Source organism: Heterodontus francisci, unplaced genomic scaffold (assembly GCF_036365525.1).
Source record: "Heterodontus francisci isolate sHetFra1 unplaced genomic scaffold, sHetFra1.hap1 HAP1_SCAFFOLD_54, whole genome shotgun sequence".
Lineage (NCBI taxonomy): Eukaryota > Metazoa > Chordata > Chondrichthyes > Heterodontiformes > Heterodontidae > Heterodontus > Heterodontus francisci.
Genome location: NW_027140250.1, coordinates 6,813,970 through 6,840,396, shown reverse-complemented (window position 1 = coordinate 6,840,396; position 26,427 = coordinate 6,813,970). Strand labels below are relative to the sequence as shown.

At 47.5% G+C, this 26,427-nt stretch overlaps 1 pseudogene; it reads left to right on the top strand.

Moving 5' to 3' along the window:
* The first annotated feature begins 18,491 nt into the window (after nt 1-18,491).
* Nucleotides 18,492-20,602, top strand: LOC137359139 (probable G-protein coupled receptor 139; annotated as a pseudogene).
* Nucleotides 20,603-26,427: the final 5,825 nt, after the last annotated feature.

Here is a 26,427-nt window from a genome sequence, read left to right as displayed (position 1 = left end):
GGTCGTGGTTCATATTGGTACTACCGACATAAGTAGGAAGAGGGAGGTGGTCCTGCAAAGTGAATATAGGGTGTTATGCAGAAGGTTAAAAAAAGGACCTCCAGGGTTGTAATCTCAGGATTACTCCCTGTGCCACATGATGATGAAGGCAGGAATAGGAGGATAAGGCAAATGAATGAGTGGCAGAAGAGCTGGTGTAGGCGGGAGGGCTTCAGCTGCTTGGATCATTGGGATCTCTTCTGGCGCAGAGGTAACCTGCACAAGAAGGACGGGTTGCATCTAAACTGGAAAGGGACAAATATCCTTGTGGGGAGGTTTGCTAATACTACTCGGGAGGGGTTAAACTAGTCTTGCAGGACGCAAAGTAGTAGTCTCCCCGATGAGATAGTTGAGGCAAATGTAGAGGTTAAAGCAAGCAAGTCCAGTAGGCAGGCCGGGCAAGGGCAGGACAGGGAGAGTGTAAGGTCTGGTAGGCTAAACCACATTAACTTTAATTCAGGAAGCCTTACAGGTAAGGCAGATAAACTCAGAGCATGGATCGGTTCATGGGATTGTGATATTATAGCTATTACGGAAACGTGGTTGAGGGATGGGCTGGACCGGCAGCTCAATGTTCAGGGTACCGATGCTTCCAGCGTGACAGAGGTGGAGGTAAGAGAGCAGGGGGAGTTGCACTATTGATTAGGGAGGACATGACGGCAGTCCTTAGGGAGGATATCCTGGGGGGAAATTCCAATGAGGTCAATGGGTAGAACTTAGAAATAAGAAAGGGGTGATCACTTTGATGGGATTATACTATAGGCCCCCCAATAGTCAGAGGTAATTGGAGGAACATATATTTTGGTAAATCACAGATAGGTGGAGGAATTATAAGGTTGTAATAGTAGGTGATGTATTCTTCCCTAATATTTACTGGGACTGCCTTAGTGCTAAGCGATCAGATGGGGAAGAATTTGTTATATGTCCAGGGTAGTTTTCTGAAGCAGTATGTAGATGTCCCTATTAGCGAAGGTACTGCACTCGACCTCCTCTTTGGAAATGAGGCTAGGCACGTGGTTGATGTGTCAGTGCGGGAGCACTTTGGGACCAGTGACCATAACTCTAATAGCTTCAAGATAGGAATGGAAAAGTGTAGGACTGCTCCTCAAGTTGAAGTCCTTAATTGGGGGAAGGCTAATTTCGATGGCATCAGACAGGAACCCTCAAAAGTTCAATAGGAGAGGCTGTTTACAGGTAAAGGGACGTCTGGCAAGTGGGAGGCTTTTAAAAGTGAGATTGGAAGTGTTCATTGCCGGCATGTTCCTGTTAGTTTGAAGAACAAGGCTGGCAAGTTTAGGGAACCATGGTTCACGAGGGATATTGAGGTCTCCTCAGGACAAAGAAGGAGGCATGTATCAGGTTAGGAGGGTGGAAAGGGGCCATGAGATTTCCTTGGCGTATAAGGTAAAGGAGAATCCTAAAAGATTCTACATGTATGTAAAGAGTAACAGGGTAGCTCGGGAGAGAGTAGGTCCCCTTAAGGATCATTGTGGTAATCTATGTGTGGAGCCACGGGAAATGGGCGAGGTCTTAAAGGAATTCTTATCGTCTGTATTTACCGTGGAGAAGGTCATGGAAGCTAGTGAGTTCAAGGGAGGGAACAGCGACATCCTGGAGCATATCAACATTACAAAGGAGGAGATGTTGGAGGTTTTGAAGCGCGTTAAGGTGGATAAACCCCAGGGCCTAACTAGGTGTATCCTAGGATGCTATGGGAAGCAAAGGAAGAGATTGCTGGGACCCTGGCACAGATTATTGTATCTTTGTTAGCCACGGATGAGGTACCGGAAGACTGGAGGATCGCTAATGTTATGCCTTTATTTAAGAAGGGCAGCAGGAATAAGCCCGAAGCTACAGGCCAGTGAGCCTTACATCAGTGGTGAGAAAGGTATTGCACGGGATTCTGAGAGACAGGATTTATATGCATTTGGATAGACAAGTTCTGATTAGGGAAAGTCAGCATGGCTTTGTGAGTGGGAAATCATGTCTCACGAATTTGATTGAGTTTTTTGAGGAGGTAACCAAGAGGATGTACGAAAGCAGGGCGATGGACGTTGTCTACATGGACTTTAGCATGGCCTTTGACAAGGTCCTGCATGGTACGTTGGCCCAGAAGGTTCGAAGATACATGGGATCAAGGGTGAGCTAGCAAATTGGATACAAAATTGGCTTGGTGACTGGAGGCAGAAAGTAGTAGTGGAGGGTTGTATTTCAGATTGGAGGCCGGTGACCAGTGTTGTGCCGCAGGGATCGGTGCTGGGCCCTCTGTTGTTTGTCATATATATTAATGACTTGGATGTGAATGTAAGGGGCATGATTAGTGCGTTGCAGATGACATCAAAATTGGTGGTATAGTGGACAGTGAAGAAGGTTGTCTAAGGTTACAACAGGATATAGATCAACTGGGAAATGGGCAAAGGTTTAGCAAATGTAATCTAAGTGTGAAGTGTGAAGTGATGCATTTTGGGAAGTTAAAGCAGAGCAGGAAATGTAAAGTGAATGGCAGGGCCCTGGGGAGTGTTCTTGAGCAGGGAGACCTTGGGGTGCAAGTGCATAGTTCCCTGAAAGTGGCAACACGGGTAGACAGGGTGGTGAAGAAGGCGTATGGCATGCTTGCATTCATCGGCCGTGGCATTGAGTGCAAGAGTTGGGACGTCATGTTACAATTGGACATAACGTTGGTTAGGCCGCATTTGGAGTACTGTGTGCAGATCTGGTCGCCGCACTACTGCAAAGATGTGATTAAGCTCGAGAGGGTGCAGAAAAGATTCACAAGGATTTTGCCTTGTTTGGAGGGCTTGAGTTATAAAGAGAGATTGCATAGGCTGGGTGCGTTTTCCCTGGAACGAAAGAGGCTGAGAGGGGACATGATAGAGTATATAAAATTATGAGAGGCATGGATAGGGTAGATAGACAGAATCTGTTTCCCATGGTAGGGGTGACTAAAAATAGAGGGCATAGATTTAAGGGTGAAAGGGAGGAGGTTTAAAGGGGATCAAAGGGGTAATTTTTCACACAAAGACGAGTGGGTATCTGGAATGAGCTGCCTGAGGAGGTGGTGGAGGCAGGAAGAGTAGCAACATTTAAGAGGCATCTGGACAGGTACTTCAATGAGCAAGGCATAGAGGGATATTGAATTAATGCAGGCAGGTGGGATTAGTATAGATAGGCATTCTGGTCAGCATAGACGCGGTGGGCCGAAGGGCCTGTTTTTATGCTGCACGACTCCATGACTTTATGACTCTATAAATGAGTCATTTTCTGGCTTTAATCAGTGGTGTGTCACCGGGATCAGTGCTGCGGCCTCAACTTCTAACAGTTTATATAAATGACGAGGATGAAGGGACCGAAGGTATGTTTGCTGAATATGATGATGACACAAAAAGTGGTCGGAAAGTATATAGTGACGAGGACATAAGCAGGATACACAGGGATATGGATAGGATAAGTGATTGAGCAAAGATCTGACAAATGGAGTATAATATGGGAAAATGTGAAATTTTCCATTTCGGCAGGACATATAAAATAACAGCGCGAGCAAAGACAGTCTCTGAGGTGGACTGGATGAGGGTCCGCTGATACCCCACAATCTTGAGGATAGGACATAGGACAGTCTTGGAGGTGAACATGAGTACATACTGATTGAGGGTCCGCTGATACCCCACAAGCCTGTGGGTTATACATAGGACAGTCTTGGAGGTGGACAGGGGTAGACACCTGAAGATAGTCTGGGCTGATGTTGGATGATCCAATCTGGAGACCTAGAAAGGAGGCGCGATCTTGCACCAGCTGGACCTTACGTGGATGGCATTTTAGTCCAACTCCGAAAGTAACTGCAGTAGTTCCTGAAAAAGGGTTAAATGCGTGGACACGGTCTGTGGTGATGAGGAGGCGATCCTCGACATATTGCAGCAAGCAGGAGGCTGTGAAAAGCTCAAAAGTGCCCCGGCCAGACGATTGTGGAAAAATGTGGTGTTATTGTGGAATCCTTTGTCCAGACATGTCCAGAGGTCTCTCTGGTCCTCAGAAGAGAATGTAAATTTGAATTGTTTCTCTACCTTTACTGGGATGCTCCATTAACCTTTCGAGGTATCCAGCGTGGAGAAAACAGCCCTGCCGCTAGGAATGCGGGAGAGTAAGGCGGGTATCACTCAGACAACCGGGTTCACACTGGGGTGACTGAGTTCAGTTTGTGATGGTCAATAGCTAGTCACCAGCTATCATCCGGTTTTCTAACCGGCCAAATCGGGGAGTTAGTAGTGAAAGTGTCTTTGTGAACTACACCCTGGTATAACAATGACCTGATGATGTCTCGAATTTATGACATAATCTCAGCTCGGTAAGAATACTGCTTCATGGAGCATGCAACGTTCAGTTAATTTCTTCGGGTCTGTTCGTATTTCCACAGTCATCTTTATGTGAAAACCTTCAGCACCGACTTGAGAACGCCTGTAACTCAAGGTCATCAGAGGTGTCTGGTTCACACTCCTCTGACATTGTAATCATGATGATTGAGGGTGCACTGGACACCAGAGTAAGGGCATGTTTTCAGATGTTCAATCTGCATATATAGGGATAATCAATTACTTCTGATAACCTATGAGTACATTACTGCCCAGTAGTCCCTGTTCATTCCGCAGGATCATAGAAAAGGGAGGCAGGACTTTGACATGAACTCTGTTCCATCTCCTACACCGTTGTAAGATCTGATCTAGGGTCACAGATTAAACAAAAGGAGGTCGAAGGGTCAGAAGAAGTTTATTAAGGAGTGATAGTTCAAATACAGCACCAGATCAGAATAGACATAATAGACAGACGATCTGTTACAGCTGAGAAATGCTTTCTGGCTATGGATCAGATGTTGGAAGCTTTTATTAAAGATTTTATTGCAGGGCACGTCAAAATATTCAAGGTGATAAAGCAGTGTCAACATGGTTTTGTGAAAGGGAAATCATGTTTAACTAATTTATTGGAATTCTTTGAAGTAGTAACATTTGCTGTGGATAAAGGGGAACCGGTGGACCTAATGTGCTTAGATTTCCACAAATCATTTGATAAGGTGCCACATCAAAGGTTATTGTGGATAATAAAAGCTCATGGTGTAGCGGATAACATATTGGCATGGAGAGAAGATTGACGAGCCAACAGGAAACAGAAAGTTGGCAATTAATGGGTCATTTTCTGGTTGGCAAGATGTAATGAGTGGTGTACCACATGGGATCTGTGCTGGGGCATCAATTTTGTACGATTTATGGAAATGAATTAGATGAAAGGACCGAAGGTTTCGTTGCTAAATTTGCTGATGACACAAAGATATGTAGGAAAGTAACTTGTGAAGAGCACATAAGGAGGCTACAATAGGTTCAAAGATCTGACAAATGGGATATAATGTGGGAAAATGTGAAATTGGCCATTTTGGAAGGAAACATAAAAAAAAGCATGTTATCTGAATAGTGAGAGATAGCAGAGCTCTGAGATGCAGAGGGATCTGGGTGTCGTAGTGTATGAACTGCATAAGGTTAGTATGCTGGTTCAGCAAGTAATTAGCAAAGCTAATAGAATGTTATTGTTTATTGCGAGCAGAATTGAATCCAACAGTAGAGAGGTTACGTTTCAGTTCTGCAGGGCATTGGTGAAGCCACAGCTGGAGTATAGTGTACAGTATTGGCCTCCTGCCTGAAGGAAGGACTTAAATGCGTTGGAACCAGTTGAGAGAAGGTTTACTAGGCTACACCTAGAATGAGGAAAGGTTGGACAGGCTAGGCTTGTATCAGCTGGAGCTCAGAAGAGTAAAAGGCGACTTGTTTGAAACAAATAACATTCTGAGTGTGGAACAGAACAAGTGAGGGCGACAGAGAGAGAACCAGAGAGATACGGAGAGAGAGAGAGAGAGAGAGAGAGAGAGAGAGACAGCTCAGCGCATCTTCTGCTGAAACTCTCATCCATGCCTTTGTTACCTCGAGACTTGACTATTCTAACACTCTCCTGGCTGGTCTCCCACAGTCTACTCTCTGTATCCTTGTGGTCATCCAAATCTCTGCTGCCATCTTCTAAATCACACCCAATTCTGTTTACCCAACATCCATGTTTTCAATGACCAGCATTGGCTCTTGGTCCAGTAACACCTCAATTTTAATATTCTCACTCACGTTATCAAATCATTGCAGGGCCTCAACCCTCTGATTATCCCAATCCCTGTCCATTTCCAATATTCCAGCAACTTGTTCCTCTTAAAGTGCTTTTCTAATTCCCTTGTGAATGAGAATTTCTTTCCCTCTGTCTCTCTCCCTGACCACACACTTCATCTCGCCAGCTCCACTGGTGCCTAGAAGTTCGGATTCATAAAATGGTGTGAGCTGCATTGCTGATCACATCCAGCACATTGTGCAGGACACCCCGTCTGGCCGGGGAGCTAGTGTGGGTGTAACGTGTGTGTGTCTGCAGCGTGAGGAGGGATCGTAATATGGAGTCAAGCAGCCATTCTGGCAGCTTTGATGTACGTCTTTGAAATTTGGTCTGTGCATGACCATTGACCACCTGTGCTGGTCACTCTCAGCTCAGCGTACATTCAGCAGCACGACGAACCCCGTTTAGGTTTATTAAAAAAAACGCATCCAACTTACAGGTGAGGGGCTTTTGACTTACTTCTGCTATTGTAAAATTAGTGAACGTTCTGTGGATGTTTTCTGGAGGTTGTATTGTGAGCTGCTGCAGACATTCAGGGAAGACAGAGGATTTTTCGACCCAACTCTCGACGAGATATGGGGACTGTAGTTACAGTGTCTCTGGGTCTGTAAAATGACCAACAAATGGATCAGAGGCTGCAGAGAGGGGAAGCTTTGTAAAGAGGGAAGGGGGGGCTTTGCCCTTCCCACCCCGGGTTTTCAAGAGCACTTTTCCTGCCGACACCTAACCCAGGAGCAGTGTGTGCGTTTACTCTGATTCAATAAAGAGGTGGTCACAGAGCTGTGTCACCTCCTGTGACATGAGCTGAAAACTCACACCAGGGTGAGGACAGAGCTGTCAGTGGCCGTTAACGTCAAAGTTTCACTGAACTTCTATGTAGCTGGATCTTACCTGGCAGGAGCGGATGACGTATTCATTATCTCTCTCTGTGCAGTCCATTGATGTATCGATTGGTTACCGTAGTCCATCTATGTCAAGTGAGGTGAATACATCATTATCTCCCTCGGCAGGGAGAAGCGGGATGATTGGTCCCGTGGCTTTGTCAGGATAGCGGGATTCCTGATGGTGTAGATGGCTGTTCGGGACCCCGATGTCAACGGGAAGAGGTACGGGAAATGAAGGAACTCTCACTCCAATAATGTACAGTTGGTGTGTGGCCATGCCCAGTGCATCATGTTGGTGAATGTCCACTATCCTGGCAGCAGCCATGATACATTTATTCTGAGGCAGTCGGCAGTACTCACTGCCTTAGGTCCTTCATGGAGGTTCAGAATGTGGCTCCTCAAAGACAAAGGCTGCACCATCTTTACATGGCTGTTAACCCCAATCCCTTCCCACCTCTCCCTCCCACTGCCAACCAATCAGATAGAAATAACCCGTTTTTAACGAGATCAATGTACCCACCAAGAACATCGTAGAAGAGACCATCGGTGTGATGAAGCAATGCTTCCGATGCCTGAACCGCTTAGGCAGAGCCCTCCAGTGCACACTGGAGCAGTTGTTCAAGTTCATGGTGTTCTGCTGCATCCTTCATATCATCCACATCATGAGGACACAGGCATTGACACCAGGAATCCGGAGGACACCACAGGAGGAGGAACGTGAGGCAAGAAGTATATTCTCGGGCACCTTTCAGCCGCATTTGCCTAGAGCCCCTATACAGTGCTACACCAATGGCTGTAGAATTGTTTTTATTAATTCATGGGGTGTGGGCATCGCTGCCTAGGCCAACATTTACTGTCCATCCTTAATTACCCTTGAAATGGTGGTGGTGATCTGTTTTCTTGAATCGTTGCAGTCTATCTGCTGTAGCTATATCCACAGTGTGGTTTGGAAGTGAGTTCCATGATTTTTTCCCAACCATAGTGATAGGAAGCCAATCTAGGTCCAAGTCAGGTCAGCGTGTTACTTGGAGGAGAACTTGCAGGTGGTGGTGTTCCCATGTATCCGCTACCCTTGTCCTTCTAGCTGATAGAGGTTGTGGGTTCCGAAGGTGCTGTTGAAGGAGGCTTGGTGAGTTGCTACAATACGTTTTGTATATTGTACACACTGCTATCACTTTGCACCGATGTTGGAGACATAGAGTTCTGACATAGAATGAGGACATTAGTCATGCTGGCTCTCTGTAGAGCAATCCAGTCCGTCCCATACCCTGTGCAATCCTCATAGCCCTCGAGGTACACTTCATTCAAGTGTCCATCAAGTTTCCTTTTGAATACATTGATTTGTCTCCACTTCTACCACCCCGGTGGGCAGTGAGTTCTGGGTCATTAACATCTGCTGCATAAAATAACGTTCTTTTTCACATTCTCTCTGCATCTCTCACCCAAAGCCTTCAATCTGTATCCCCTGGCCCTTGTACCAATCGTTAATGGGAACTAATTCTCCTTGTCTGCTTTATCTAAGCCGTCATAATCTTGTACATTTCCATCAAATTTCCCCTCAATCTCCTTTGTACTAGTGAGAAGCTCACCAGATTTTGAAACCTAACCAATTTCATCAACAACCATTTACCATGACACGCTGTTTACTGTAATTGAGCCATTTTTTAAAAATACTATTGGACACTGAATCTCCTATTACATGTGCCTCAATTTTTTTTAACCAGCCATTTATCTGGTCCTTTATGAAACACTTTCTTAAAATCCAAATGGACAACATCCACCACATTACCAGCATTAAATATCTCTGCTTCTCCATCAAAAAAATGAATTCGATAAGTGAAGCATGAGCTGTCATTTACAATTCCGTATTGTAATTCCGTATTAACATATTGTTTGCCTTTGCTCCATGACCTTTTGGTCAGCTATGTGGCCTTGTCCAATCTGCACCTTCTCCTTTGTTATCTCTTGTCCCACTCCCGCCTCACTTGCTTATAACCTGTGACATTTCTAATATTTGTTAGTTCCGAAGAAGTGTCACTGACCCGAAACGTTAACTCTGCTTCTTTCCACAGATGCAGCCAGACCTGCTGAGTGGTTCCAGCATTTCTTGTTTTTATTTCGGATTTCCAGCATCCGCAGTATTTTGCTTTTATTTACAATTCCGTGCTGGCTATCCTTAACTAACTCAAACCTCTGATAATTGTTTTTAAACCCTTCCCGCTGATGCTGAATGCACTTGCCTGCAGTTGCTCGGAAGGTAATTACACTCTTCTAGTATAAGGTTGTCACATTTTAATCCTATCCAATGGTACCAATCCTATGCCACCTCCCCCATCTATGGAAAATTGGAAGATTATGGCAAACTCTACTGTTATCTCCATCCTCACTTCCTTTCGCAACGTTGGATGCAAGCCGTCTGGGCCAGGTAACTTATCTACCCTAAGCATAGCCAGGCTTTCCACTACCTCCCGCTTCTCAATTTTTACTCTGTCCATTGCCACTCGTCTCTGTGCTTCCAGATATTTCATCAGAATCATTAATAAAAAGCGACACGAAAAATTCATTAAGTACATCAGCCTTGCCCTGTGCCTCGAAGCAAATATTGCACCCTTTGGCCCTATCCCACCTCGTACTACCTGACTAATATCTACATGTTTGTAGAAAATATTTGTATTCCCTTTTAGAGATGTTTTTGTTTCACTTTTATGTTGAATAGGAGTGAATGTTTAAGGAGGTGAGTGAGGTGCGATCAATCGAGCTGCTTTCTCCTGGATGGTGCAAAACTTCCTGAGTGTTGTTGGAGCTGCACCCATCCAGGAAAGAGGAGGTTATTTCATTACACTCTTGACTTTTGTGGTGTGAATATTACTTGCCAATTGTCAGCCCAGAGCTGGATATTGTCCAGGTCTTGTTGCATGTTGGCACGGACTGCTTCAGTATCTGAGCAGTCGCAAACGGTATTCAACACTCTGCAATCATTAACATATTCCTACTTCGGACCTTATAATAGAAGGAAGGTCATTAATGAAGAAGCTGAAGGTGGTTGGATCCAGGGCACTACCCTGAGGAACTCCTGCAATGATATCCTAAAGCTGAGTTCGGTGATCTGCAACAACAGTGGTGCAGTGGTTAGCATCGCAGCTTCACAGCTCCAGTACCCTGAGTTCGAATCTGAGTACTACCAGTGTGGAGTTTGCAAGTGCTGTCTGTGACCGCGTGGGATTTTGCCAGGTGCTCTGGTTTCCTCCCACAGCCAAAGACTTGCAGGTTGATAGGTAAATTGGCCATTTTCAATTGTGCATCGTATCGCTATGTGGTAGGGGAATTGAGGGAAGGTGGGGATGTGAGATGGTAATGGGATTAATGTCGGATTAGTACAAATGGTTGGTTGATGGTCGGCACAGACTCAGTGGGCCAAAGGGCCTGTTTCAGTGCTGTATCTCTAAACATTTTTTTTTTAAGTAAAAAACGTTTGGAGTTGTCCAGTCCTCTGGCACCACACCCGAGTCTAAGGAAGACTGGGAAATTATGGCCAGTGCCTCTGAGATTTCCGCTCTCACTTCCCTCAGTATCCATGGATGCATCTCATCTGGACCTGGTGCTTTTTCAACTTTAAGGACAAAGAGATTATCTAATGCATCCTCTTTTTCAATGTTTAATCTCTCTAGTGTACTAATTACCTCCTCTTTCACTATAGCTTGGGTAGCATCATCTTCCTTGGTGAAGACAGATATATTCATTTAATACAAGAAATTCTGGAAATACTCAGCAGGTCTGGCAGCATCTGTGGAGAGAAAAATAGAGTTAACGGTTCAGATCAGTGACCCTTCATCGGAACTGCATTTCTGATGGAGGGTCACTGACCTGAAACATTAACTCTGTTTCTATGACTATGTCAGCATTTATTGCGCATCCCTAAATGCCCTTGAACTGAATGGCTCCCTGGACTATTTCGGAGGGTATTTAAGATTCTAACTCCATTGAATTTGGCCTTCCCCCAGTTAATTATTCTTACTCTCGCTTGTTCTTTGTCCTCTGCCATAGCCAAAATAAACCTTATGATACAATGATCACTGTCGCATAAATGTTCCCCTCCTGACACTTGATTCACTTGGCCCACCTCATTCTCGAGAACCAGATCCAGCAGTGTCTCCTTTCTCATTGGCCTGGAAACATATTGCTATATAAAATTTTCCTAGACACACTTTAGGAACTCTGCACTTTGCACTCCTCATATCCAAGTACATATTTGGATAACGAATTTCAGCCATTATAACTGCAATATAATTCTTGAATGTTTCTGTAATTTCCTCCCAAATTTTTTGCCCCATGTCCTTCTGATAAGCTGGTGACCTATAAATAACACCGAGCAATGTAACTGCATTTCGCTTTGCTCCTTAGATCGAGTGAAATTGATTCTGTCCTCTGGGACATCCATTCTCTCCAGCACTGCAATGCTCTCCTTAATCAATATCACCACCCCTCCCCTACTTTTCCATTTCCTATCTTTCCTGAGCACCTTTTATCCTGGAATATTTAACACCCAGTTCTGCCCTTCTTTGAGCCAGGTCTCAGCATCATATTTCCAGATGCCAATCTGCAACTCTAACTCACCAGTCTTATTAAGCACACTCCATGCATTCTCATATATGCTCGGTAACCCTAATTTAGAACTTATTTTCTCCATTACTCTGACCTCACCCAATAACTTATTATTCTCCACTCTAGTGCTATCTCCCCCAGTATTCTGTGCATCTTGGTATTCCTCTCTGATATTTCCTCCTAGTTCCTTCACCCCTACCAGGTTAGTTTAAACCCTCCCCAATAGCATTAGTTAATCACCCGCAAGAAAATTTGACTCAACTCTATTTAGGTGCAACTGTCCGATCAGTACAGATGCCAGATTCTCCAGAAATGGTCCCAATGTTCCAGAAATGTAAAGCCCTCCCTCTTGTATGACCTTTCCATCCATGCATTCCTATTTATTTATTTATCTCGGCAAGGTACTGATGGCGGGAGAGTCCAGAACCATGGGTCATAGTCTAGTGACAAGGGGTAAACCTTTCAGGACTGAGATGAGGAGGATTTTCTTCTTCTAGAGAGACCTGAGCCTGTAGAATTTGTAACCACAGAAAGCAGTTGAGGCCAAAACATTAAATGTTTTCAAGAAGGAATTAGATATAGCTCTTAGGTCTAAAGGGGTCAAAGGGTATAGGGCGAAAGCAGGAACAGGTTACTGAGTTGGATGATCAGCTGTGATCATATTCAATGGCGGAGCAGGGCAGAATGGCCTACTCCTCTCCTAATTTCAATGTTTCTAAAATATTGGGGAAGCTGGAATCCCCTACTATTATTACCCTGTTATTTTTAAACCTGCCTGATATTTGCCTACATATCTACTCTTCTATCTCGTCCTGACTGTTTAGAGGCCGGAAGTACACTCCAAGCCAAGTGATTGCCCCCTTTTGGTTTTGGAGTTCTGCAAATATGGCCTCATTTCAGGAACCTTCTAACATATCATCCCTCCTTACTGCAGTAATTGAATCGTTGATCAACAGTGCAATGCCACCTCATCATTTGTCCCCTCCCCTGTCACGCTTGAAGATTTTATATCCCGAAATATTGAGCTGCCAGTCCTGTCCCTCCCTCAACCATGTCTCTATGATAGTAATGATATCATAATCCCATGTGATAATCAATGCCCTCAGTTCAGGTGCCTTATAAGTAAGACGACTTGCATTGAAATAATTGCAATCAAGCCTTGGATTTTTCACTTGTGCCTGAACTGGTTTATGTTTGCTCTGCCTTCCAGACTGAGTCATTTTCGCTTCTATATTTGACTGTGCATTATGCCCTACTGCACCTCCACTCTGTATCCCATCCTACTGCCAAATTAATTTAACCACCCCTCCCCCCCACCCCCCGCCAACTGCACTAGCAAACCTCCCAGAAAGGATGTTGGTGCCATTCCAGTTCAGGTGCAACCCGTCCAACTTGTACAGGTCCCACCTTTGCCAGCAGCAGACCCGGTGATCCCAGAAACAAAAACCTTCCCGCCTGCACCATCTCTTCAACCCGCAGTCATCTGCTCGATCCTCCTATTCCTATAATCACTAGAACGTGGCACTGGGAGTAATATAGAGATTACAACCTTTGAGGTCCTGTTTTTTAATCTGCTACTTAGTTCCCTAAATTCCTGTTGCAGGACCTCATCTCTCTTTCTACCTGTGTCGTTGGTACCAGTGTGTAGCACGACCTCTGACTGTTCACCATGCCCCTTCAGAAAGTCCTGTAGGCGCTCTGTTACATCCTTGACTCTAACACCAGGGCGGGAACACACCATCCAGGAGACTCATTTGCGGCTGCAGAAACGCCTCTCTGTTTCCTGTACAACGGAATTCCCTATCAAGCTCTTCCACTCATTTTCATCCCCTCCTGTGAAGCTGAGCCACCCGTAGTGCCACCGACGTGGTGATTGCTGCATTCCTTGAGAAGATATCTCCCCCCAACAGTAACACACATACACACAGACGGGCCTATAATTATTTGGCCTCTCTTTTGCACCCTTTTTAAAGAATGGCATAACGTTCACAGACCTCCAATACTCTGGCACTTTACCCGTATCCAGTGAGGATTTGAAGATGTTTGCAACGCATCCGTTATTTCATCCCAGGCTTCCTTAACATCCTGGGATACAATCCATCCACTTTCAAGGATATCAGACCCTCTGGTACATCCACTCTCATTATGTTCATCATATCTAATATTTCACATTTCTCCTCAGTAATTCCAATGTCTGCATTAACCTTCACGTTTGTGAAAACAGAGACATAGGTTCCCTTGCACATCTCTGATAGGCCCTAACCTTTCCTTATTTATCCTCATCTTAATGTACTAATATTTGGGTTAGCTTGATTTTATCTGCCAATAATTTTTCATGTCATCTCTTTATTTTCTAATTTATTTTTTCCCGACACCCTTGCACTTTATATACTCTAGGCTTTCTAAAGTATTAAGAGTACACACACACACACACACACACACACACACACACACACACACACACACACACACACACACACACACACACACACACACACACACACACGACCCAAAAACAAATACAGATGCAAACACACACAAGCACACCCAAAGAGATACATACACACATAGAGCACAGCACAGACCCTGAGACAAATACACACACAGACACACACAAACGCACAGACACACTCGAAGACACAAATCACAATACAGACCTTGACACACACATACACACAAGCACACGTAAACACACAACAACACAAGCACTGAGGCACCCACACAACACACCCACATTTACAAGCAGCCAATGGTGTAGTGGTACTGTCCCGGACTAAAATCCTAGGGAAATGTTTTGGGGACATGGGTTCGAATCCTACTGCAGCAGAAGGTGGAACTTGCATTCAATTAAAAGCCAGTCCAATGATGACCATGAAACCACTGTCGATTGTTGCTTAAACCCCTCTGCTTCACTGATTCTATTTGGGAAGGAGTTCAGCGCTCCTCACCTGCTCTGACCAACATGTGACTCCAAACCCACAGCAATGTGATTGACCCTTCAATCCCCTCTGAAATGGCCAAGCAAGCCGGTCAGTTGTATCTAACCGCTACAAAGTCAATAAACCAGCATGAAACCGGACGAATCACCTGCCATCGACCTCGGCACTGGAAATGACAACGGCAAACCCAGTCCTATCGACCCTGTAAAATCCTCCTCCCGAACATCTGGGGGCTTGTGCCAACGTTGGGAGACCTGCCCCACAGACTAGTCAAAAAACAGCCTGACACAGTCATACTCATGGAATCTTACCTTACAATGTCCCAGATACTGCCAACAACATTCCCAGGTATGTCCTATCCCACTGGCAGGAGAGACCCAGAAGAGACGGCGGCACAGTGGTTTCTGGGCGGGAGGAAGTTGCCCTTTAACTCCAGACACCAAAAAGCCTCGTGCCATCAGGTCAAGCACGGGCAAGGAAACCTCCTGCTGATTAGCACCGACATCTCTCTCTCTTCTGATGAGTCAGTACTCCTCCATGTTAAATACCACCTGGAGGAAGCACTGAATTTGGCAAAGGCGCAGAATGTACTGTCGGCGGTGATTTCAGTGTCCATTATCAGGAGTGGCTCGGTAGCACCACTACTGACTGAGCTGGCCGGCTACTAAAGGAAATAGCTGCGAGACTCGGTCTGCAGCAGGTGGTGATGGAAACAACAAGAGAGACAAACATACTTGACCTCATCTGCACCAATCTGCCAGCCGAAGATGCACCTGCCCAAGACTGTATTTGTAGGAGTGACCACCACATAGTCTTTGAGGAGACGATGACCCGCCTTTACATTCAGGATACCTTCCATCCTGTTTATTTATTTAGAGTTACAGGACTGAAACAGGCCCTTCGGCCCACCGAGCCTGTGCAGACCAACAACCACCCATTTATACTAATCCTACATTAATCCCATATTCACTACCACATCCCCACCATTATCCTACCATCTACCTACACTGGGGGCAATTTACAATGGCCAATTTACCGATCAACCTGCAAGTCTTTGGCTGTGGGATGAAACCAGAGCACCCGGCAGAAACCCACACGGTCACATGGATAACATGCAAACTGCACAGGCAGTACCTCGAACTAAACCAGGGTCGCTGGAGCTGTGAGGCTGCTGTGCGAACCACTGCACCACTGTGCCACCCATAGAGCAAGAACTAGGGGTGGCACTACCACTGTGATAAATGGGATAGATTTCGAACGGATCTAGCAATCAAAACTGGGCGCTGTGGGCCAATCAGCAGGAGCAGAACTGTGCTCAACCACAATCTATAACCTCATGGCCCAACATATCCCCCACTCTACCATTACCACCAATACAGGAGGCCAACCCTGGTTCAATGAACAGTGCAGGAGGGCATGCCAAGAGCAGCTCCAGGCATACTTCAAAATGAGGTGTCAGCCTGTTGAAGCTACAACAAACGACTACTTGCATGCCAAACTCCATAAGCAGCATGCGATAGATAGAGCTAAGTGATTCCATAGCCAACATATCAGATCTAAGCTCTGCCATCCTGCCACATCGAGCTGTGAATGGTGGTGGACAATTCAGCAACTAATCGGAGGAGGTGGCTTCACAATTATGCCCATTCTCAGTGATGGGGGATCCCAGCACATCAGTGCTAATGATAAGTCTGAACCATTTGCAACAATCTTCAGCTAGAAGTGCCGAGTTGACGATCCATCTCGGCCTCCTCCTGAGGTCCCCAGCATCGCGGGTCCCAGACCTCAAGCCAATTCGATTCACTCTGCGTGATATCAAGAAACAACCGAAGGCACTGGATACCGCAAAGGTTATGGGCCTGACCATATTCTCGCAGTAGTACTGAGGACCTGTTCTCCAGAACTGCTGCACGCCGAGCCAAGCTGTTCCAGTACAGCTACAACACTAACACCTACCCAGCAATGTGGAAAATTGCCCAGGTATGTTCTGTACACAAAAAGCAGGGCAAGTCCAACCCCACCAATTACCGCCCCATCAGCCTACTCTCACCATCAGTGAAGTGATGGGAGGTGTCATTGACTGTGCCATCAAGCAGTACTTGCTTCGCAATAACCTTCTTAGTGACGCTCAGTTTGGATTCCGCCAGGGCCACTCAGCTCCTTACCTCAATACAGCCTTGGTGCAAACATGGACAAAAGAGCTGAACTCAAGAGGTGAGGTGAGAGCGACTGCCCTTGACATTTTGGCAGCATTTGACCGAGTATGGCTTCAAGGAGTCCTAGCAAAACTGAAGTCAATGGGAATCAGGGGAAAAACTCTCTGCTTGTTGGAGTTATACCTAGCGCAAAGGAAGATGGTTGTGGTTGTTGGAGGTCAGTCATCTGATCTCCAAGACATCACTGCAGGAGTTCCTCACGGTAGTGTCCTAGATCCAACCATCTTCAGCTGCTTCATCAATGACCTTCCTTCAATCAAAAGGTTAGAAGTGGGGATGTTCGCTGATGATTGCACAATGTTCAAAACCATTCACGACTCCTCAGATACTGAAGCAGTCCGTGTCCAAATGCAGCAAACCTGGACAATATCCAGGCTTGGGATGAAAAGTGGCAAGTAGCATTCATGCCACAGAAGTGCCAAGCAATGATCATCTCCACCAAGAGAGAAATTAACCATCTCCCCTTGACATTCAATGCCATTACGATCACTGATGCACTGATTTCCAGCCCCCCGCCCCCACCCCCACCCCCCACCACCCTCCACTATCAACATCCTAGGGATTATGAATGACGAGAAACTGAACTGGAGTAGCCATAAAAATAGCATGGCTACAAGAGCAGATCAGAGGCCAGGAATCCTGCAGTAACTTACCTCCTGACTCCCCAAAGCCAGTCCATCATCTACAAGGCATAAGTCAGGAGTGTGATGGTATATTCTCCACTTGCCTGGATGTGTGCAGCTCCACGAAAACTCAAGAAACTCGACATCATCCAGGAAAAAGCAGCCACTTGATTGGCACCCCATCTACAAACATTCACTCCCTCCACCACCGGCGCACAGTAGAAACACTGTGTACCATCTACAAGATGCACTGCAACAACGCACCAAAGCTCCATAGACAGCACCTTCCAAACCCGCGACCTCTACCAACTAGAAGGACAAATGCAGCAAATGAATGGCAACATCACCACCAACAAACTCCGCTTCAAGTCACACACCATCCTGACTTGGAACGATATCGCTGCTCCTTCACTGTCGCTGGGTCAAAATCCTGGAACTCCCTTCCTTACAACTCTGTGGGTGCACCTACCACACATGGACTGCAGCGGGTCAAGAAGGCAACTCAACACCACCATGGAGCCAGATACACACACACGCACAGCCACACACACAGAGTTCAGACCCCATTTACTGAGCCAGACACACAGATTACAAAGCAGGTATGGAGGACGCAGACACACTCACCCACACACTCACCCACACACTCACCCACACACAGACATGTCTCACCCCAGGCACCGAACCAGACACACAGACAAACACACATACATGCAAACGCACACATACACACACACACACACGCACACACACACACACACACGTCACACCACAGACATTGAGACAGACACACCAGCACAAACACACACACACAAACTCTTTACACACCAGGCACTGAGCAAGTTAGAAACAAACACACACCCATAGGCAAACGCAGGTCATACCCCGGACACTGAGCGAGACATACACACAAACAGAAAGAAAGATCACACCCAGGGACTGAGCCAGAGATACACATACACACGCGCACACACACACAGATCACACCCCGACACTGACTCAGACATGCACACAGATCACACCTCAGGTACTGAGCCAGAGTTATAAACACACACGCACACACATCATACCACAGGCGCTGAGTCCAACACACACACATACATACATTCAGAACACATTACAGGTATTGAAACAGACAGACATATACAGACAGACATGCTCGCACACACAAACACACACACAAACACACACAGAGGTCACACCCCAGTCACTGAACCCGACACACACACAGACACACACACTCAAACACGCACACACTCACACATCGCACCGCAGACATTGAGCAAAACACACACACACACATGCACACACATACAGACAGACACACCACAGCTCAGATCCTGAGACACACACGCACATAGAAAGACACACATACACTAACCCACACTCAGCCAACCCAGGCCCTGAGACAAAAACACACACAGACACACAGAAACGCACATGCACACGCATACCCACCCTCATGCAAACACGGATGAACACATGGAAAAACAGACACTCACACAGACACACACACCACATGCCAATCCATGATATAGAGACACACACACAAAGACAGACACACATATACACACATACACGCACACACGCACCACAATCCAGGCACTGAACCAGATTCGCACACACGTGACACACACATGCACACAGATGCACACTCATTTACACACATCACAGCCCAGGCACTGAGCCCGGCACACACACACGCACATCTTCTCACTCATACACACACACGCACTCACACAGTAAGCACACACACACACACAACACCACAAGCATTGAGACAGAATCTCTCAGTAAGTCGAACATTTAACTTTCTCTGCAAGTGCAACGTGCTGCAAATGTTGCAAATCTGAAATCAAAGCGGAAAATGCTGGAAATATTCAGAAGATCTGGCAGCATGTGTGGAGATTGAAACAGAGTCAATATTTCAGGTCGTGACTTCATCAAAACTGGGAGAGATCAGAGGTGGAACAGTTTTTAAAGCAGATGGGAAAAGGAGTGAAGGGGAGGGTTGTGATTAACATTGAGTTTTACAATTTCAATAAAATTATTTTGTCATTGAACCTCTCCTGCCTTCCACCGCATCACAGACAATTTCATTTCAAGAAATCAATGGACAGAGGAACACATTTGTAAATCTCAGTAAGTCCTCCATCAAACTGGTAACTTTGCTCCTGCCTGATGTATAATGTCTTTGTTCATTTCCCTTCCTCACAGTTAACTTACTGACGATTAGGATGCTGTCTCGGGGGAAATGTGGTCTCTCCAAGTGTGTCACTCGCTACCTGGTGGCCATGTCAGCGGCGGATCTACTGGTCATTATCCTCGACCTAATATTGAGGCACATTCCTATTGTTTATTGGGAACAGTTTCAGTTCCTGCAATCCATCTCCGTGTGTAATATCCACGCTATCCTGCTTTACGCAGCCACAGACTGTTCTGTCTGGTTCACCGTCACTTTCACCTTTGATTGATTTGTGGCCATTTGTTGCCAGAAGCTGAAAAGTAAATATTGCAGGGAGAGAACGTCGGCTGTGGTTCTGGGAACAGTGACTGTGCTGAGCTGTTTGAAGAACATCATCTGGTATTTTACATTCACAGGTCGGTATTTGCTGCTGAACGTACCGTGGTTTTGTTATGTAACAATGGATGGTTATGTCTTTTATGTCTCAGGAACAATAGAGCTCCTCCATAACATTCTAACACCATGTGTTCCATTTGTGGTGATTCTGCTGCTCAACGCTCTCACCATCAGATACATTATAGTGAGCAGCAGAGGACGCAGGAGACTCAGACATCACAGCAGTGGGGAGAGTCGCAGAGACACAGAGATGAAGAGTCGAAGGAAATCCATTATGTTGCTGTTAGTTATATCGGGGAATTTCATTCTATTGTGGGCAATGTTTATGGTGTATTCGATATGGTGGCGGATGAGGTATTTGGGCTCTGTGTTTGTTTTTCTACCTGAGTTTCTGCGGGAATTGGGCTTCATGCTGCAGCTCCTGAGTTGCTGCACAAACACTGCTATTTATGCCGTGACTCAGACACAGTTCAGAGAGCAGTTGAAGAATATGCTGAAATCTCCCTTCACTACATTTGTTAAATTCATTCAATAATGAGAGAAACTGAATCACTATTTCCAGCAGTCACTATGGGGACAGAGCGGGGGCGGGGCATGTAACTATGGAGACAGGGCGGAGCGGGGCCTGTTTCTTTGGAGACAAAGCGGGGGCGGGGGTTGTCGCGATGGTGACAGAGCGGCGTGGTGTCTGAACCCATAGTGATGGGCCTTTGGTTCACAGGCCTGTTCGCATGGTGATTGGGAGTGGGGGTGGGGTCTGTTTCCCAGGGTGATGGGAGTGGAGGAGGGACCTGTTTCCAGGATGTGGGGGCGGGGCCTGCTTCCCATAGTGACGAGGAGTGGTGGTCGGAACTGTTCCTCATGGTGACAGATGGTTGGGAGGGTTGGAGTGAGGGGAATGGGGGGTAGCCAGCGCTGGATGATGGGAGGGCTGGCAGGGAGGGTTGGAGTGAGGGGCAGTAGGGAGGGTAGGCAGGAGTGTAGGGGCAGTGGGGAGAGTTGGAGTGAGGGGGATGGTGAGATGAGTTGGATTGAGGGGAGAGGTGGTGCGGTGGTTTGGAGTCAGGGGGTGTCGCTGGGGAGGGTTGGAGTGAGGGGAGGGGTGGTCGGAAGGGTTGGTGTGAGGGAAGGGGCGGTAGGGAGTGTTGGAGTGAGGGCAGGAGCGGTGGGAATTTTTGGATTGAGGGAAGGGGCGGATGGGAGGGTTGTAATCAGGGTACCGTCAGTGGCAAAGTTTGGAGTGAGGGTGGACGGTTAGGATGGGATGGAATGAGGGGAGCGGTGGTAGGGAGAGTTGCAATAAGGGGAGGTCGGTGCGGAGGGTGGTGTTGAGTGGATGGCCTGTGGGAAGGTTTGGAGTCAGGATAGGGGCGTTGTGGAGTATTCGAATGAGTGGAGGGTTGGAGGGGGGGTTGAAGTGAGGGGAGGGGCATTGGGGAGTGTTGGACTGAGAGGAAGGGCGGTGGGGAGGGTTGGTGTGAGCGGTGCGGTGGTGGAGAATTATGAATGACCTGACTGGTGGTGAGGAGTGTTGGCGCGATGAGAGGTGCGGTTGGGAGTGTGGGGGTGAGTGGAGTCATGGTCAGGAGGGATGGAGTGAGATAGGGGGCGTTGGGGAGGGTTGGATTGACGGGACCGGTGGTGGGTTGTTTTTAGTGAGGGTAGAGTTGGAGTGGGGGGAGGGGCAGTGAGCAGGGTTGAAGTAAGGGGAGGGGCTGTAGGGAAGGTTGTCATTAAAGGAGGGTTAATGTGCCGGATTGGTGTGAGGTGAGGTGCTGTAGGGAGGGAAGGAGTGAGGGGAGGGGCAGTAGTGAGGTGGGACTGTGAGGGGTGTTGGAGTGTGAGGAGGTGTAGTGTCCAGAGTTGTTGACAGGGGAGTGTTCGTAGGGAGGGTTGGAGTGCTTGGAGGAGCGGTAGGGAGGGGTGGAGTGAGGGGAGGGGCGGTGGGGTGGATTGGAGACAGGGAAGCGCTTGTTACGAGGATTGAATTATGGGGAAGCGTGGTAGGGGGAGATGGGGTGACCGGAGGTTTGGTAAGGAGGGTGGGAGTGAGGGGAGGGGCGATGGAGAATGTTGGAGTGAGGAGAGGGGATTGGAGGGGCTGGAGTGAGGGGGTGGTGGGGCAGGTTGGAGTATTGGGATGGGCTATAGGGAGTGTTGGAGTGAGGGGATGGTCAGTAGGGAGGTTCAGATTGAGGGGCGGAGCTGTGGGGAGTGTTTGAGTCTGTGGAGGTATGGCGGGGAAGATTGGATTGAAGGGAGTGACAGTGGGGAGGGTTGGAGTGAGAGGAGGGGCAATGGGGAGGGTTGGAGTGAAGGGAGGAACAGTGGAGAGGGTTCAGTGAGGGAAGGGGCAGTGGGGAGGATTGGAGTAATGTGAAGGCTGGTCGGGAGGGTGGAAATGAGAGGAGGTGCGATGGGGAGGGCTGGAATGAGGGGAGGTGAAGTGGGGAGTGTTGGAGTGAGAGGAGGGGCGCTGGAGAGAGTTGGATTGAGGGGACGGGTGATCTGGAGAGTTTGAATGAGGAGAGGTGCGGTGGTGAGGGTTGGAGTGAGTGGAGAGGCGGTGGGGAGTGTAGGAGTGAGGGGTGGAGCAGTGGGGAGCTTTGGAATGAGGGGAGGGGAGGTCGGGAACGTTTGACTGAATGGTGAACTGAAGTGAGGGGAGGGCTTGTGGGAGCTATCGAGTGAGTGGAGGGACAGTGGGGACAGTTGGAGGACGAGAGGTGTGGGGGGTTAGTGTTCGAGTGAGGGGGGTTTGGGAAGGTTGGAGTGATGGGAGGGACGGTGAGGGGTCTTGGAATGAGTGGAGGGCCGGTGGCGAGAGTTGGAGTGAGGCGTTGGGTGGTGGGGATGGTTTGAGTGAGGGGAGGGATAATGGGGAGGGTTGGAGTGAAGGGAGTTGCGGTGGGAGGGTTGGAGTGATGGGAGGGGTGCTTGGGATGGTTAGAGTAAGGGGAGGGACATTGAGGAGGGATGGATGGAGTGGAAGTTCGTGGGGAGTGTTGGAGAGAGAGAGGGGCGGTGGGGAGGGTTGGGTGAGGGGAGGAGTGGTTGGGAATTTTGGGGTGAAGGGAGCGGCGCTGAGCTGTGTTGGACTGAGGAGAGGGGCGGTCGCGAGTGTTTGGCGTGAGTGGAGTGTCGGTGGTGAGGGTTGGAGTGAGGTGAGAGGCGGTGGGGATTGTTGGAGTGAGGGAAGGTTCAGTGGCTGGAGTTGGAGTGATGGGGAGGGGCGGTAACGAGGGTTGGAGTGAGGGTAGTGTCGGTCGGGAAGGTTGGAGTGAATGGACGGGCGGGGGGGTGGGTTGGAGCGGTGGAGAGACGGAGGGAGTGTTAGAGTGAGGGGCAGGGTGAAAGGGAGGACTAGAATGAGGAGAGCTGATGTCGCATGAGATGCTTCACAGTGTTCCACAGTGCATTAAAGTGAAGTGTTTATAAACACCGAGAACTGATCCACCATGAGAGGCTTCATGGTGTTCCACAGTGCATTGTACTGAACGGCTAATAAAGACAGAGAGCTGATACACCATGGAAGGCATCACGGTGTTCCAATGTGCATTATACAGAATGGTTTATAAAGAAAGAGAGCTGATACACCATGGGAGGCTTCACGGCGTTCCACAGTGCATTATACAGAATGCTTTATAAAGGCAGAGAGCTGATACACCATGAAAGGCTTCACAGTGTTCCGCAGTGCATTATACAGAATGGCTTACAAAGACAGAGAGCTGATACACCATGGGAGGCTTCCAAGTGTTCCACAGTGCATTATACAGAATGGCTTGTAAAGACAGAAAGCTGATACACCATGCGAGGCTTCACGGTGTTCCACAATGCATTATGCAGAATGGTTCATAAACACAGAGAGCTGATAGACCATGAGGGGCTTCACCATCTTCCACAGTGCATTACACTGAATTAGCAGCTGGCGGAGCAGGGAGGAAACTGATCTGGAGCGGGACCTGAAAAAGAGAGCACGGGTCTCGAGGCCCTCACTTACCTGGAGACAGGAGCGGCAGCTGGAAGACCTGGGTGGGAGCTGATCCGGAGCGGGACCGGAAAAAGAGAGCGTGGGCCTCGAGGCCCTCACATACCTGGTGAGGGAAGAAGCGGCTGTCAGGCTTTCTCTCACTCTCTCTGTGCCAGGGCGCACTGAATCTCGAAAGAGGAAAATAAAGACTTAAAGTGACATCACGCGATATCTGTACAGTGATTCGTTGGGTAAGTAACAGATGTTAGTGCATTTAATTAGCTTAAAAAAATTAAGGGGAAAGTTTATTTTGGAAAGAAAGTCCATAAGTGATAAGGTGAGCACTACTAAAGTGTTTTGTTTTTCATTGGTGCAATTTATTAAGGGCTCTAAATAGCAGTGGGTAGTGTTTGGAGTAGAACAAGGCCCCTAGCATAATTAGTGTTTTAATTAAAGGAAGTAACTAAGTAATCTAAAGGTAAGTCATGGCAGGTGAGCTCACACTGGTGATTTGCTCCTCCTATGCGATGTGGGAAATCATTGTCGCTTCCAGTGTTGCTGTGAGCAGGAAGTGTATCCAACTGCAGCGACTGGCTCCGCACATTATGGAGTTGGAGCTGCGGTGCTGAGGACGTCATGGATAGCACATTTAGTGAGGTGGTCACACCGCAGGTAACGGCTGCACAGGTAGTACAGGGATTGGTGACTGCCAGGCAGTACATTATTTACAGACAGGTAGTGCAGGAGTACCCTGTGGCCATCCCCCTCTCAAACAGATGTACAGCTTCGGATACTGTTGTGGGGGGGGGGGGGTGGACTTCGAGGGGAAAGGAGCAACAGCCAAGTTCGTGACACCACGGATGGCGCTGCTGCACAGCAAGGGAGGAAAAGAAGGTGGAACAGCTATTGTGATAGGGGATTCTATCGTAAGGAGTACAGATAGGCGTTTCTGTGGCCGCAAACATGACTCCGGGATGGCATGTTGCCTTAGTGGTGCTAGGGTTAAAAATGTAACGGAACATCTGCAGGGCATTCAGAAGCGAAGGTGAGAGGTCGTGGTAAACATTGTTACCAACGACCTAGGTAGAAATAGGGATGAGGTCCTGCAACAAGTATTTGGGGAGCTAGGTAATAGATTAAAAAGCAGAACCTCAAAGGCTGCTATCTCTGGATTGCTCCCGGTGCCACGTGCTAGTGAATATAGGAATGGGAGGATAGAGCAGATGAATGCGTGGCTGAAGAGACGGTGCAAGAGGGAGGTCTTTAGCTTCTTGGATCACTGGCTCTGTTTCTGGGAAAGGTGGGGACCTACACAAGTTGGACGGGTTGCACCCAAACCGGAACGGGACCAGCATCCTGGCTGGGAGGTTTGCTAGTGCTGTTAGCGGGGGTGGGGGTTGGAGGTGGGGGGGAGGTGGGTTAAACTAATCTGGCAGGTGGATGGGATACAGAATTGAAGCACAGTAGGGGATGATGCACAGTCAAATATAGAAGAGAAACTGTGTCAGTCTGGAAGGCAGAGCAAATATAGACCTGTAAATGCAGCAGCGAAAAAGGCAAGGCTGGATTATATCTATTTTAATGCAAGGAGTCGTTCTACTCGGCAGATGAATTGAGGGTGTTGATACGCACATGGCATTATGACATAATTGCATTCACCGAGACATGGTTGCGGGAGGGCCAGGATTGGCAGCTCAATATTCCAGGGTATAGAATCTTCAGGCGGGAGAGGGGAGGGGGTAAAAGAGGAGGTGGCATTACACTGTTGATCAACGAATCAATTACTGGAGGAAGGAGCGACTTGATCTTAGAAGATTCCTCAAATGAGGCCATATATGTAGAACGTAAAAACAAAAAGGGGCAATCATTTGGCTGGGCATTTGCTGCAGGCCTCCAAACAGTCAGGGATAGATAGAGGAGCAGATATGCAGGCAAATCTCAGAGAGGTGTAAAAATAATAGGGTAATAGTTGTAGGGAATTTCAGCTTACCTAATATCAATTAGAATAGTCTTAGTGCGAAAGGTTTAAAGGGGTGGAATTCTTAAAATGCATACAGGAGAGCTTGTTGAGCCAGTACGTAGAAAGTTCTGCAAGAGAAGGGGCAATATTGGACCTAATCCTAGGGAATTAAGCTGCACAAATGGTAGAAGTGTCAGTGGGGAGCATTTCGGGGAGAGTGACCATAACACTGTAAGGTTTAAGGTAGTTATGGAAAAGGACAAATATGGACCGGATATAAAGGTACTATATTGGAGGAAGGCCCAGTTGAATATGATAAACCAGGATCTGGCCAAAGTGGACTGGGAGCAGCTGCTTGTGGGAAAGTCTACATCAGACGAGTGGGACTCATTCAAAGAGAAAATAGTCAGGGTTCAGAGCCAACATGCGT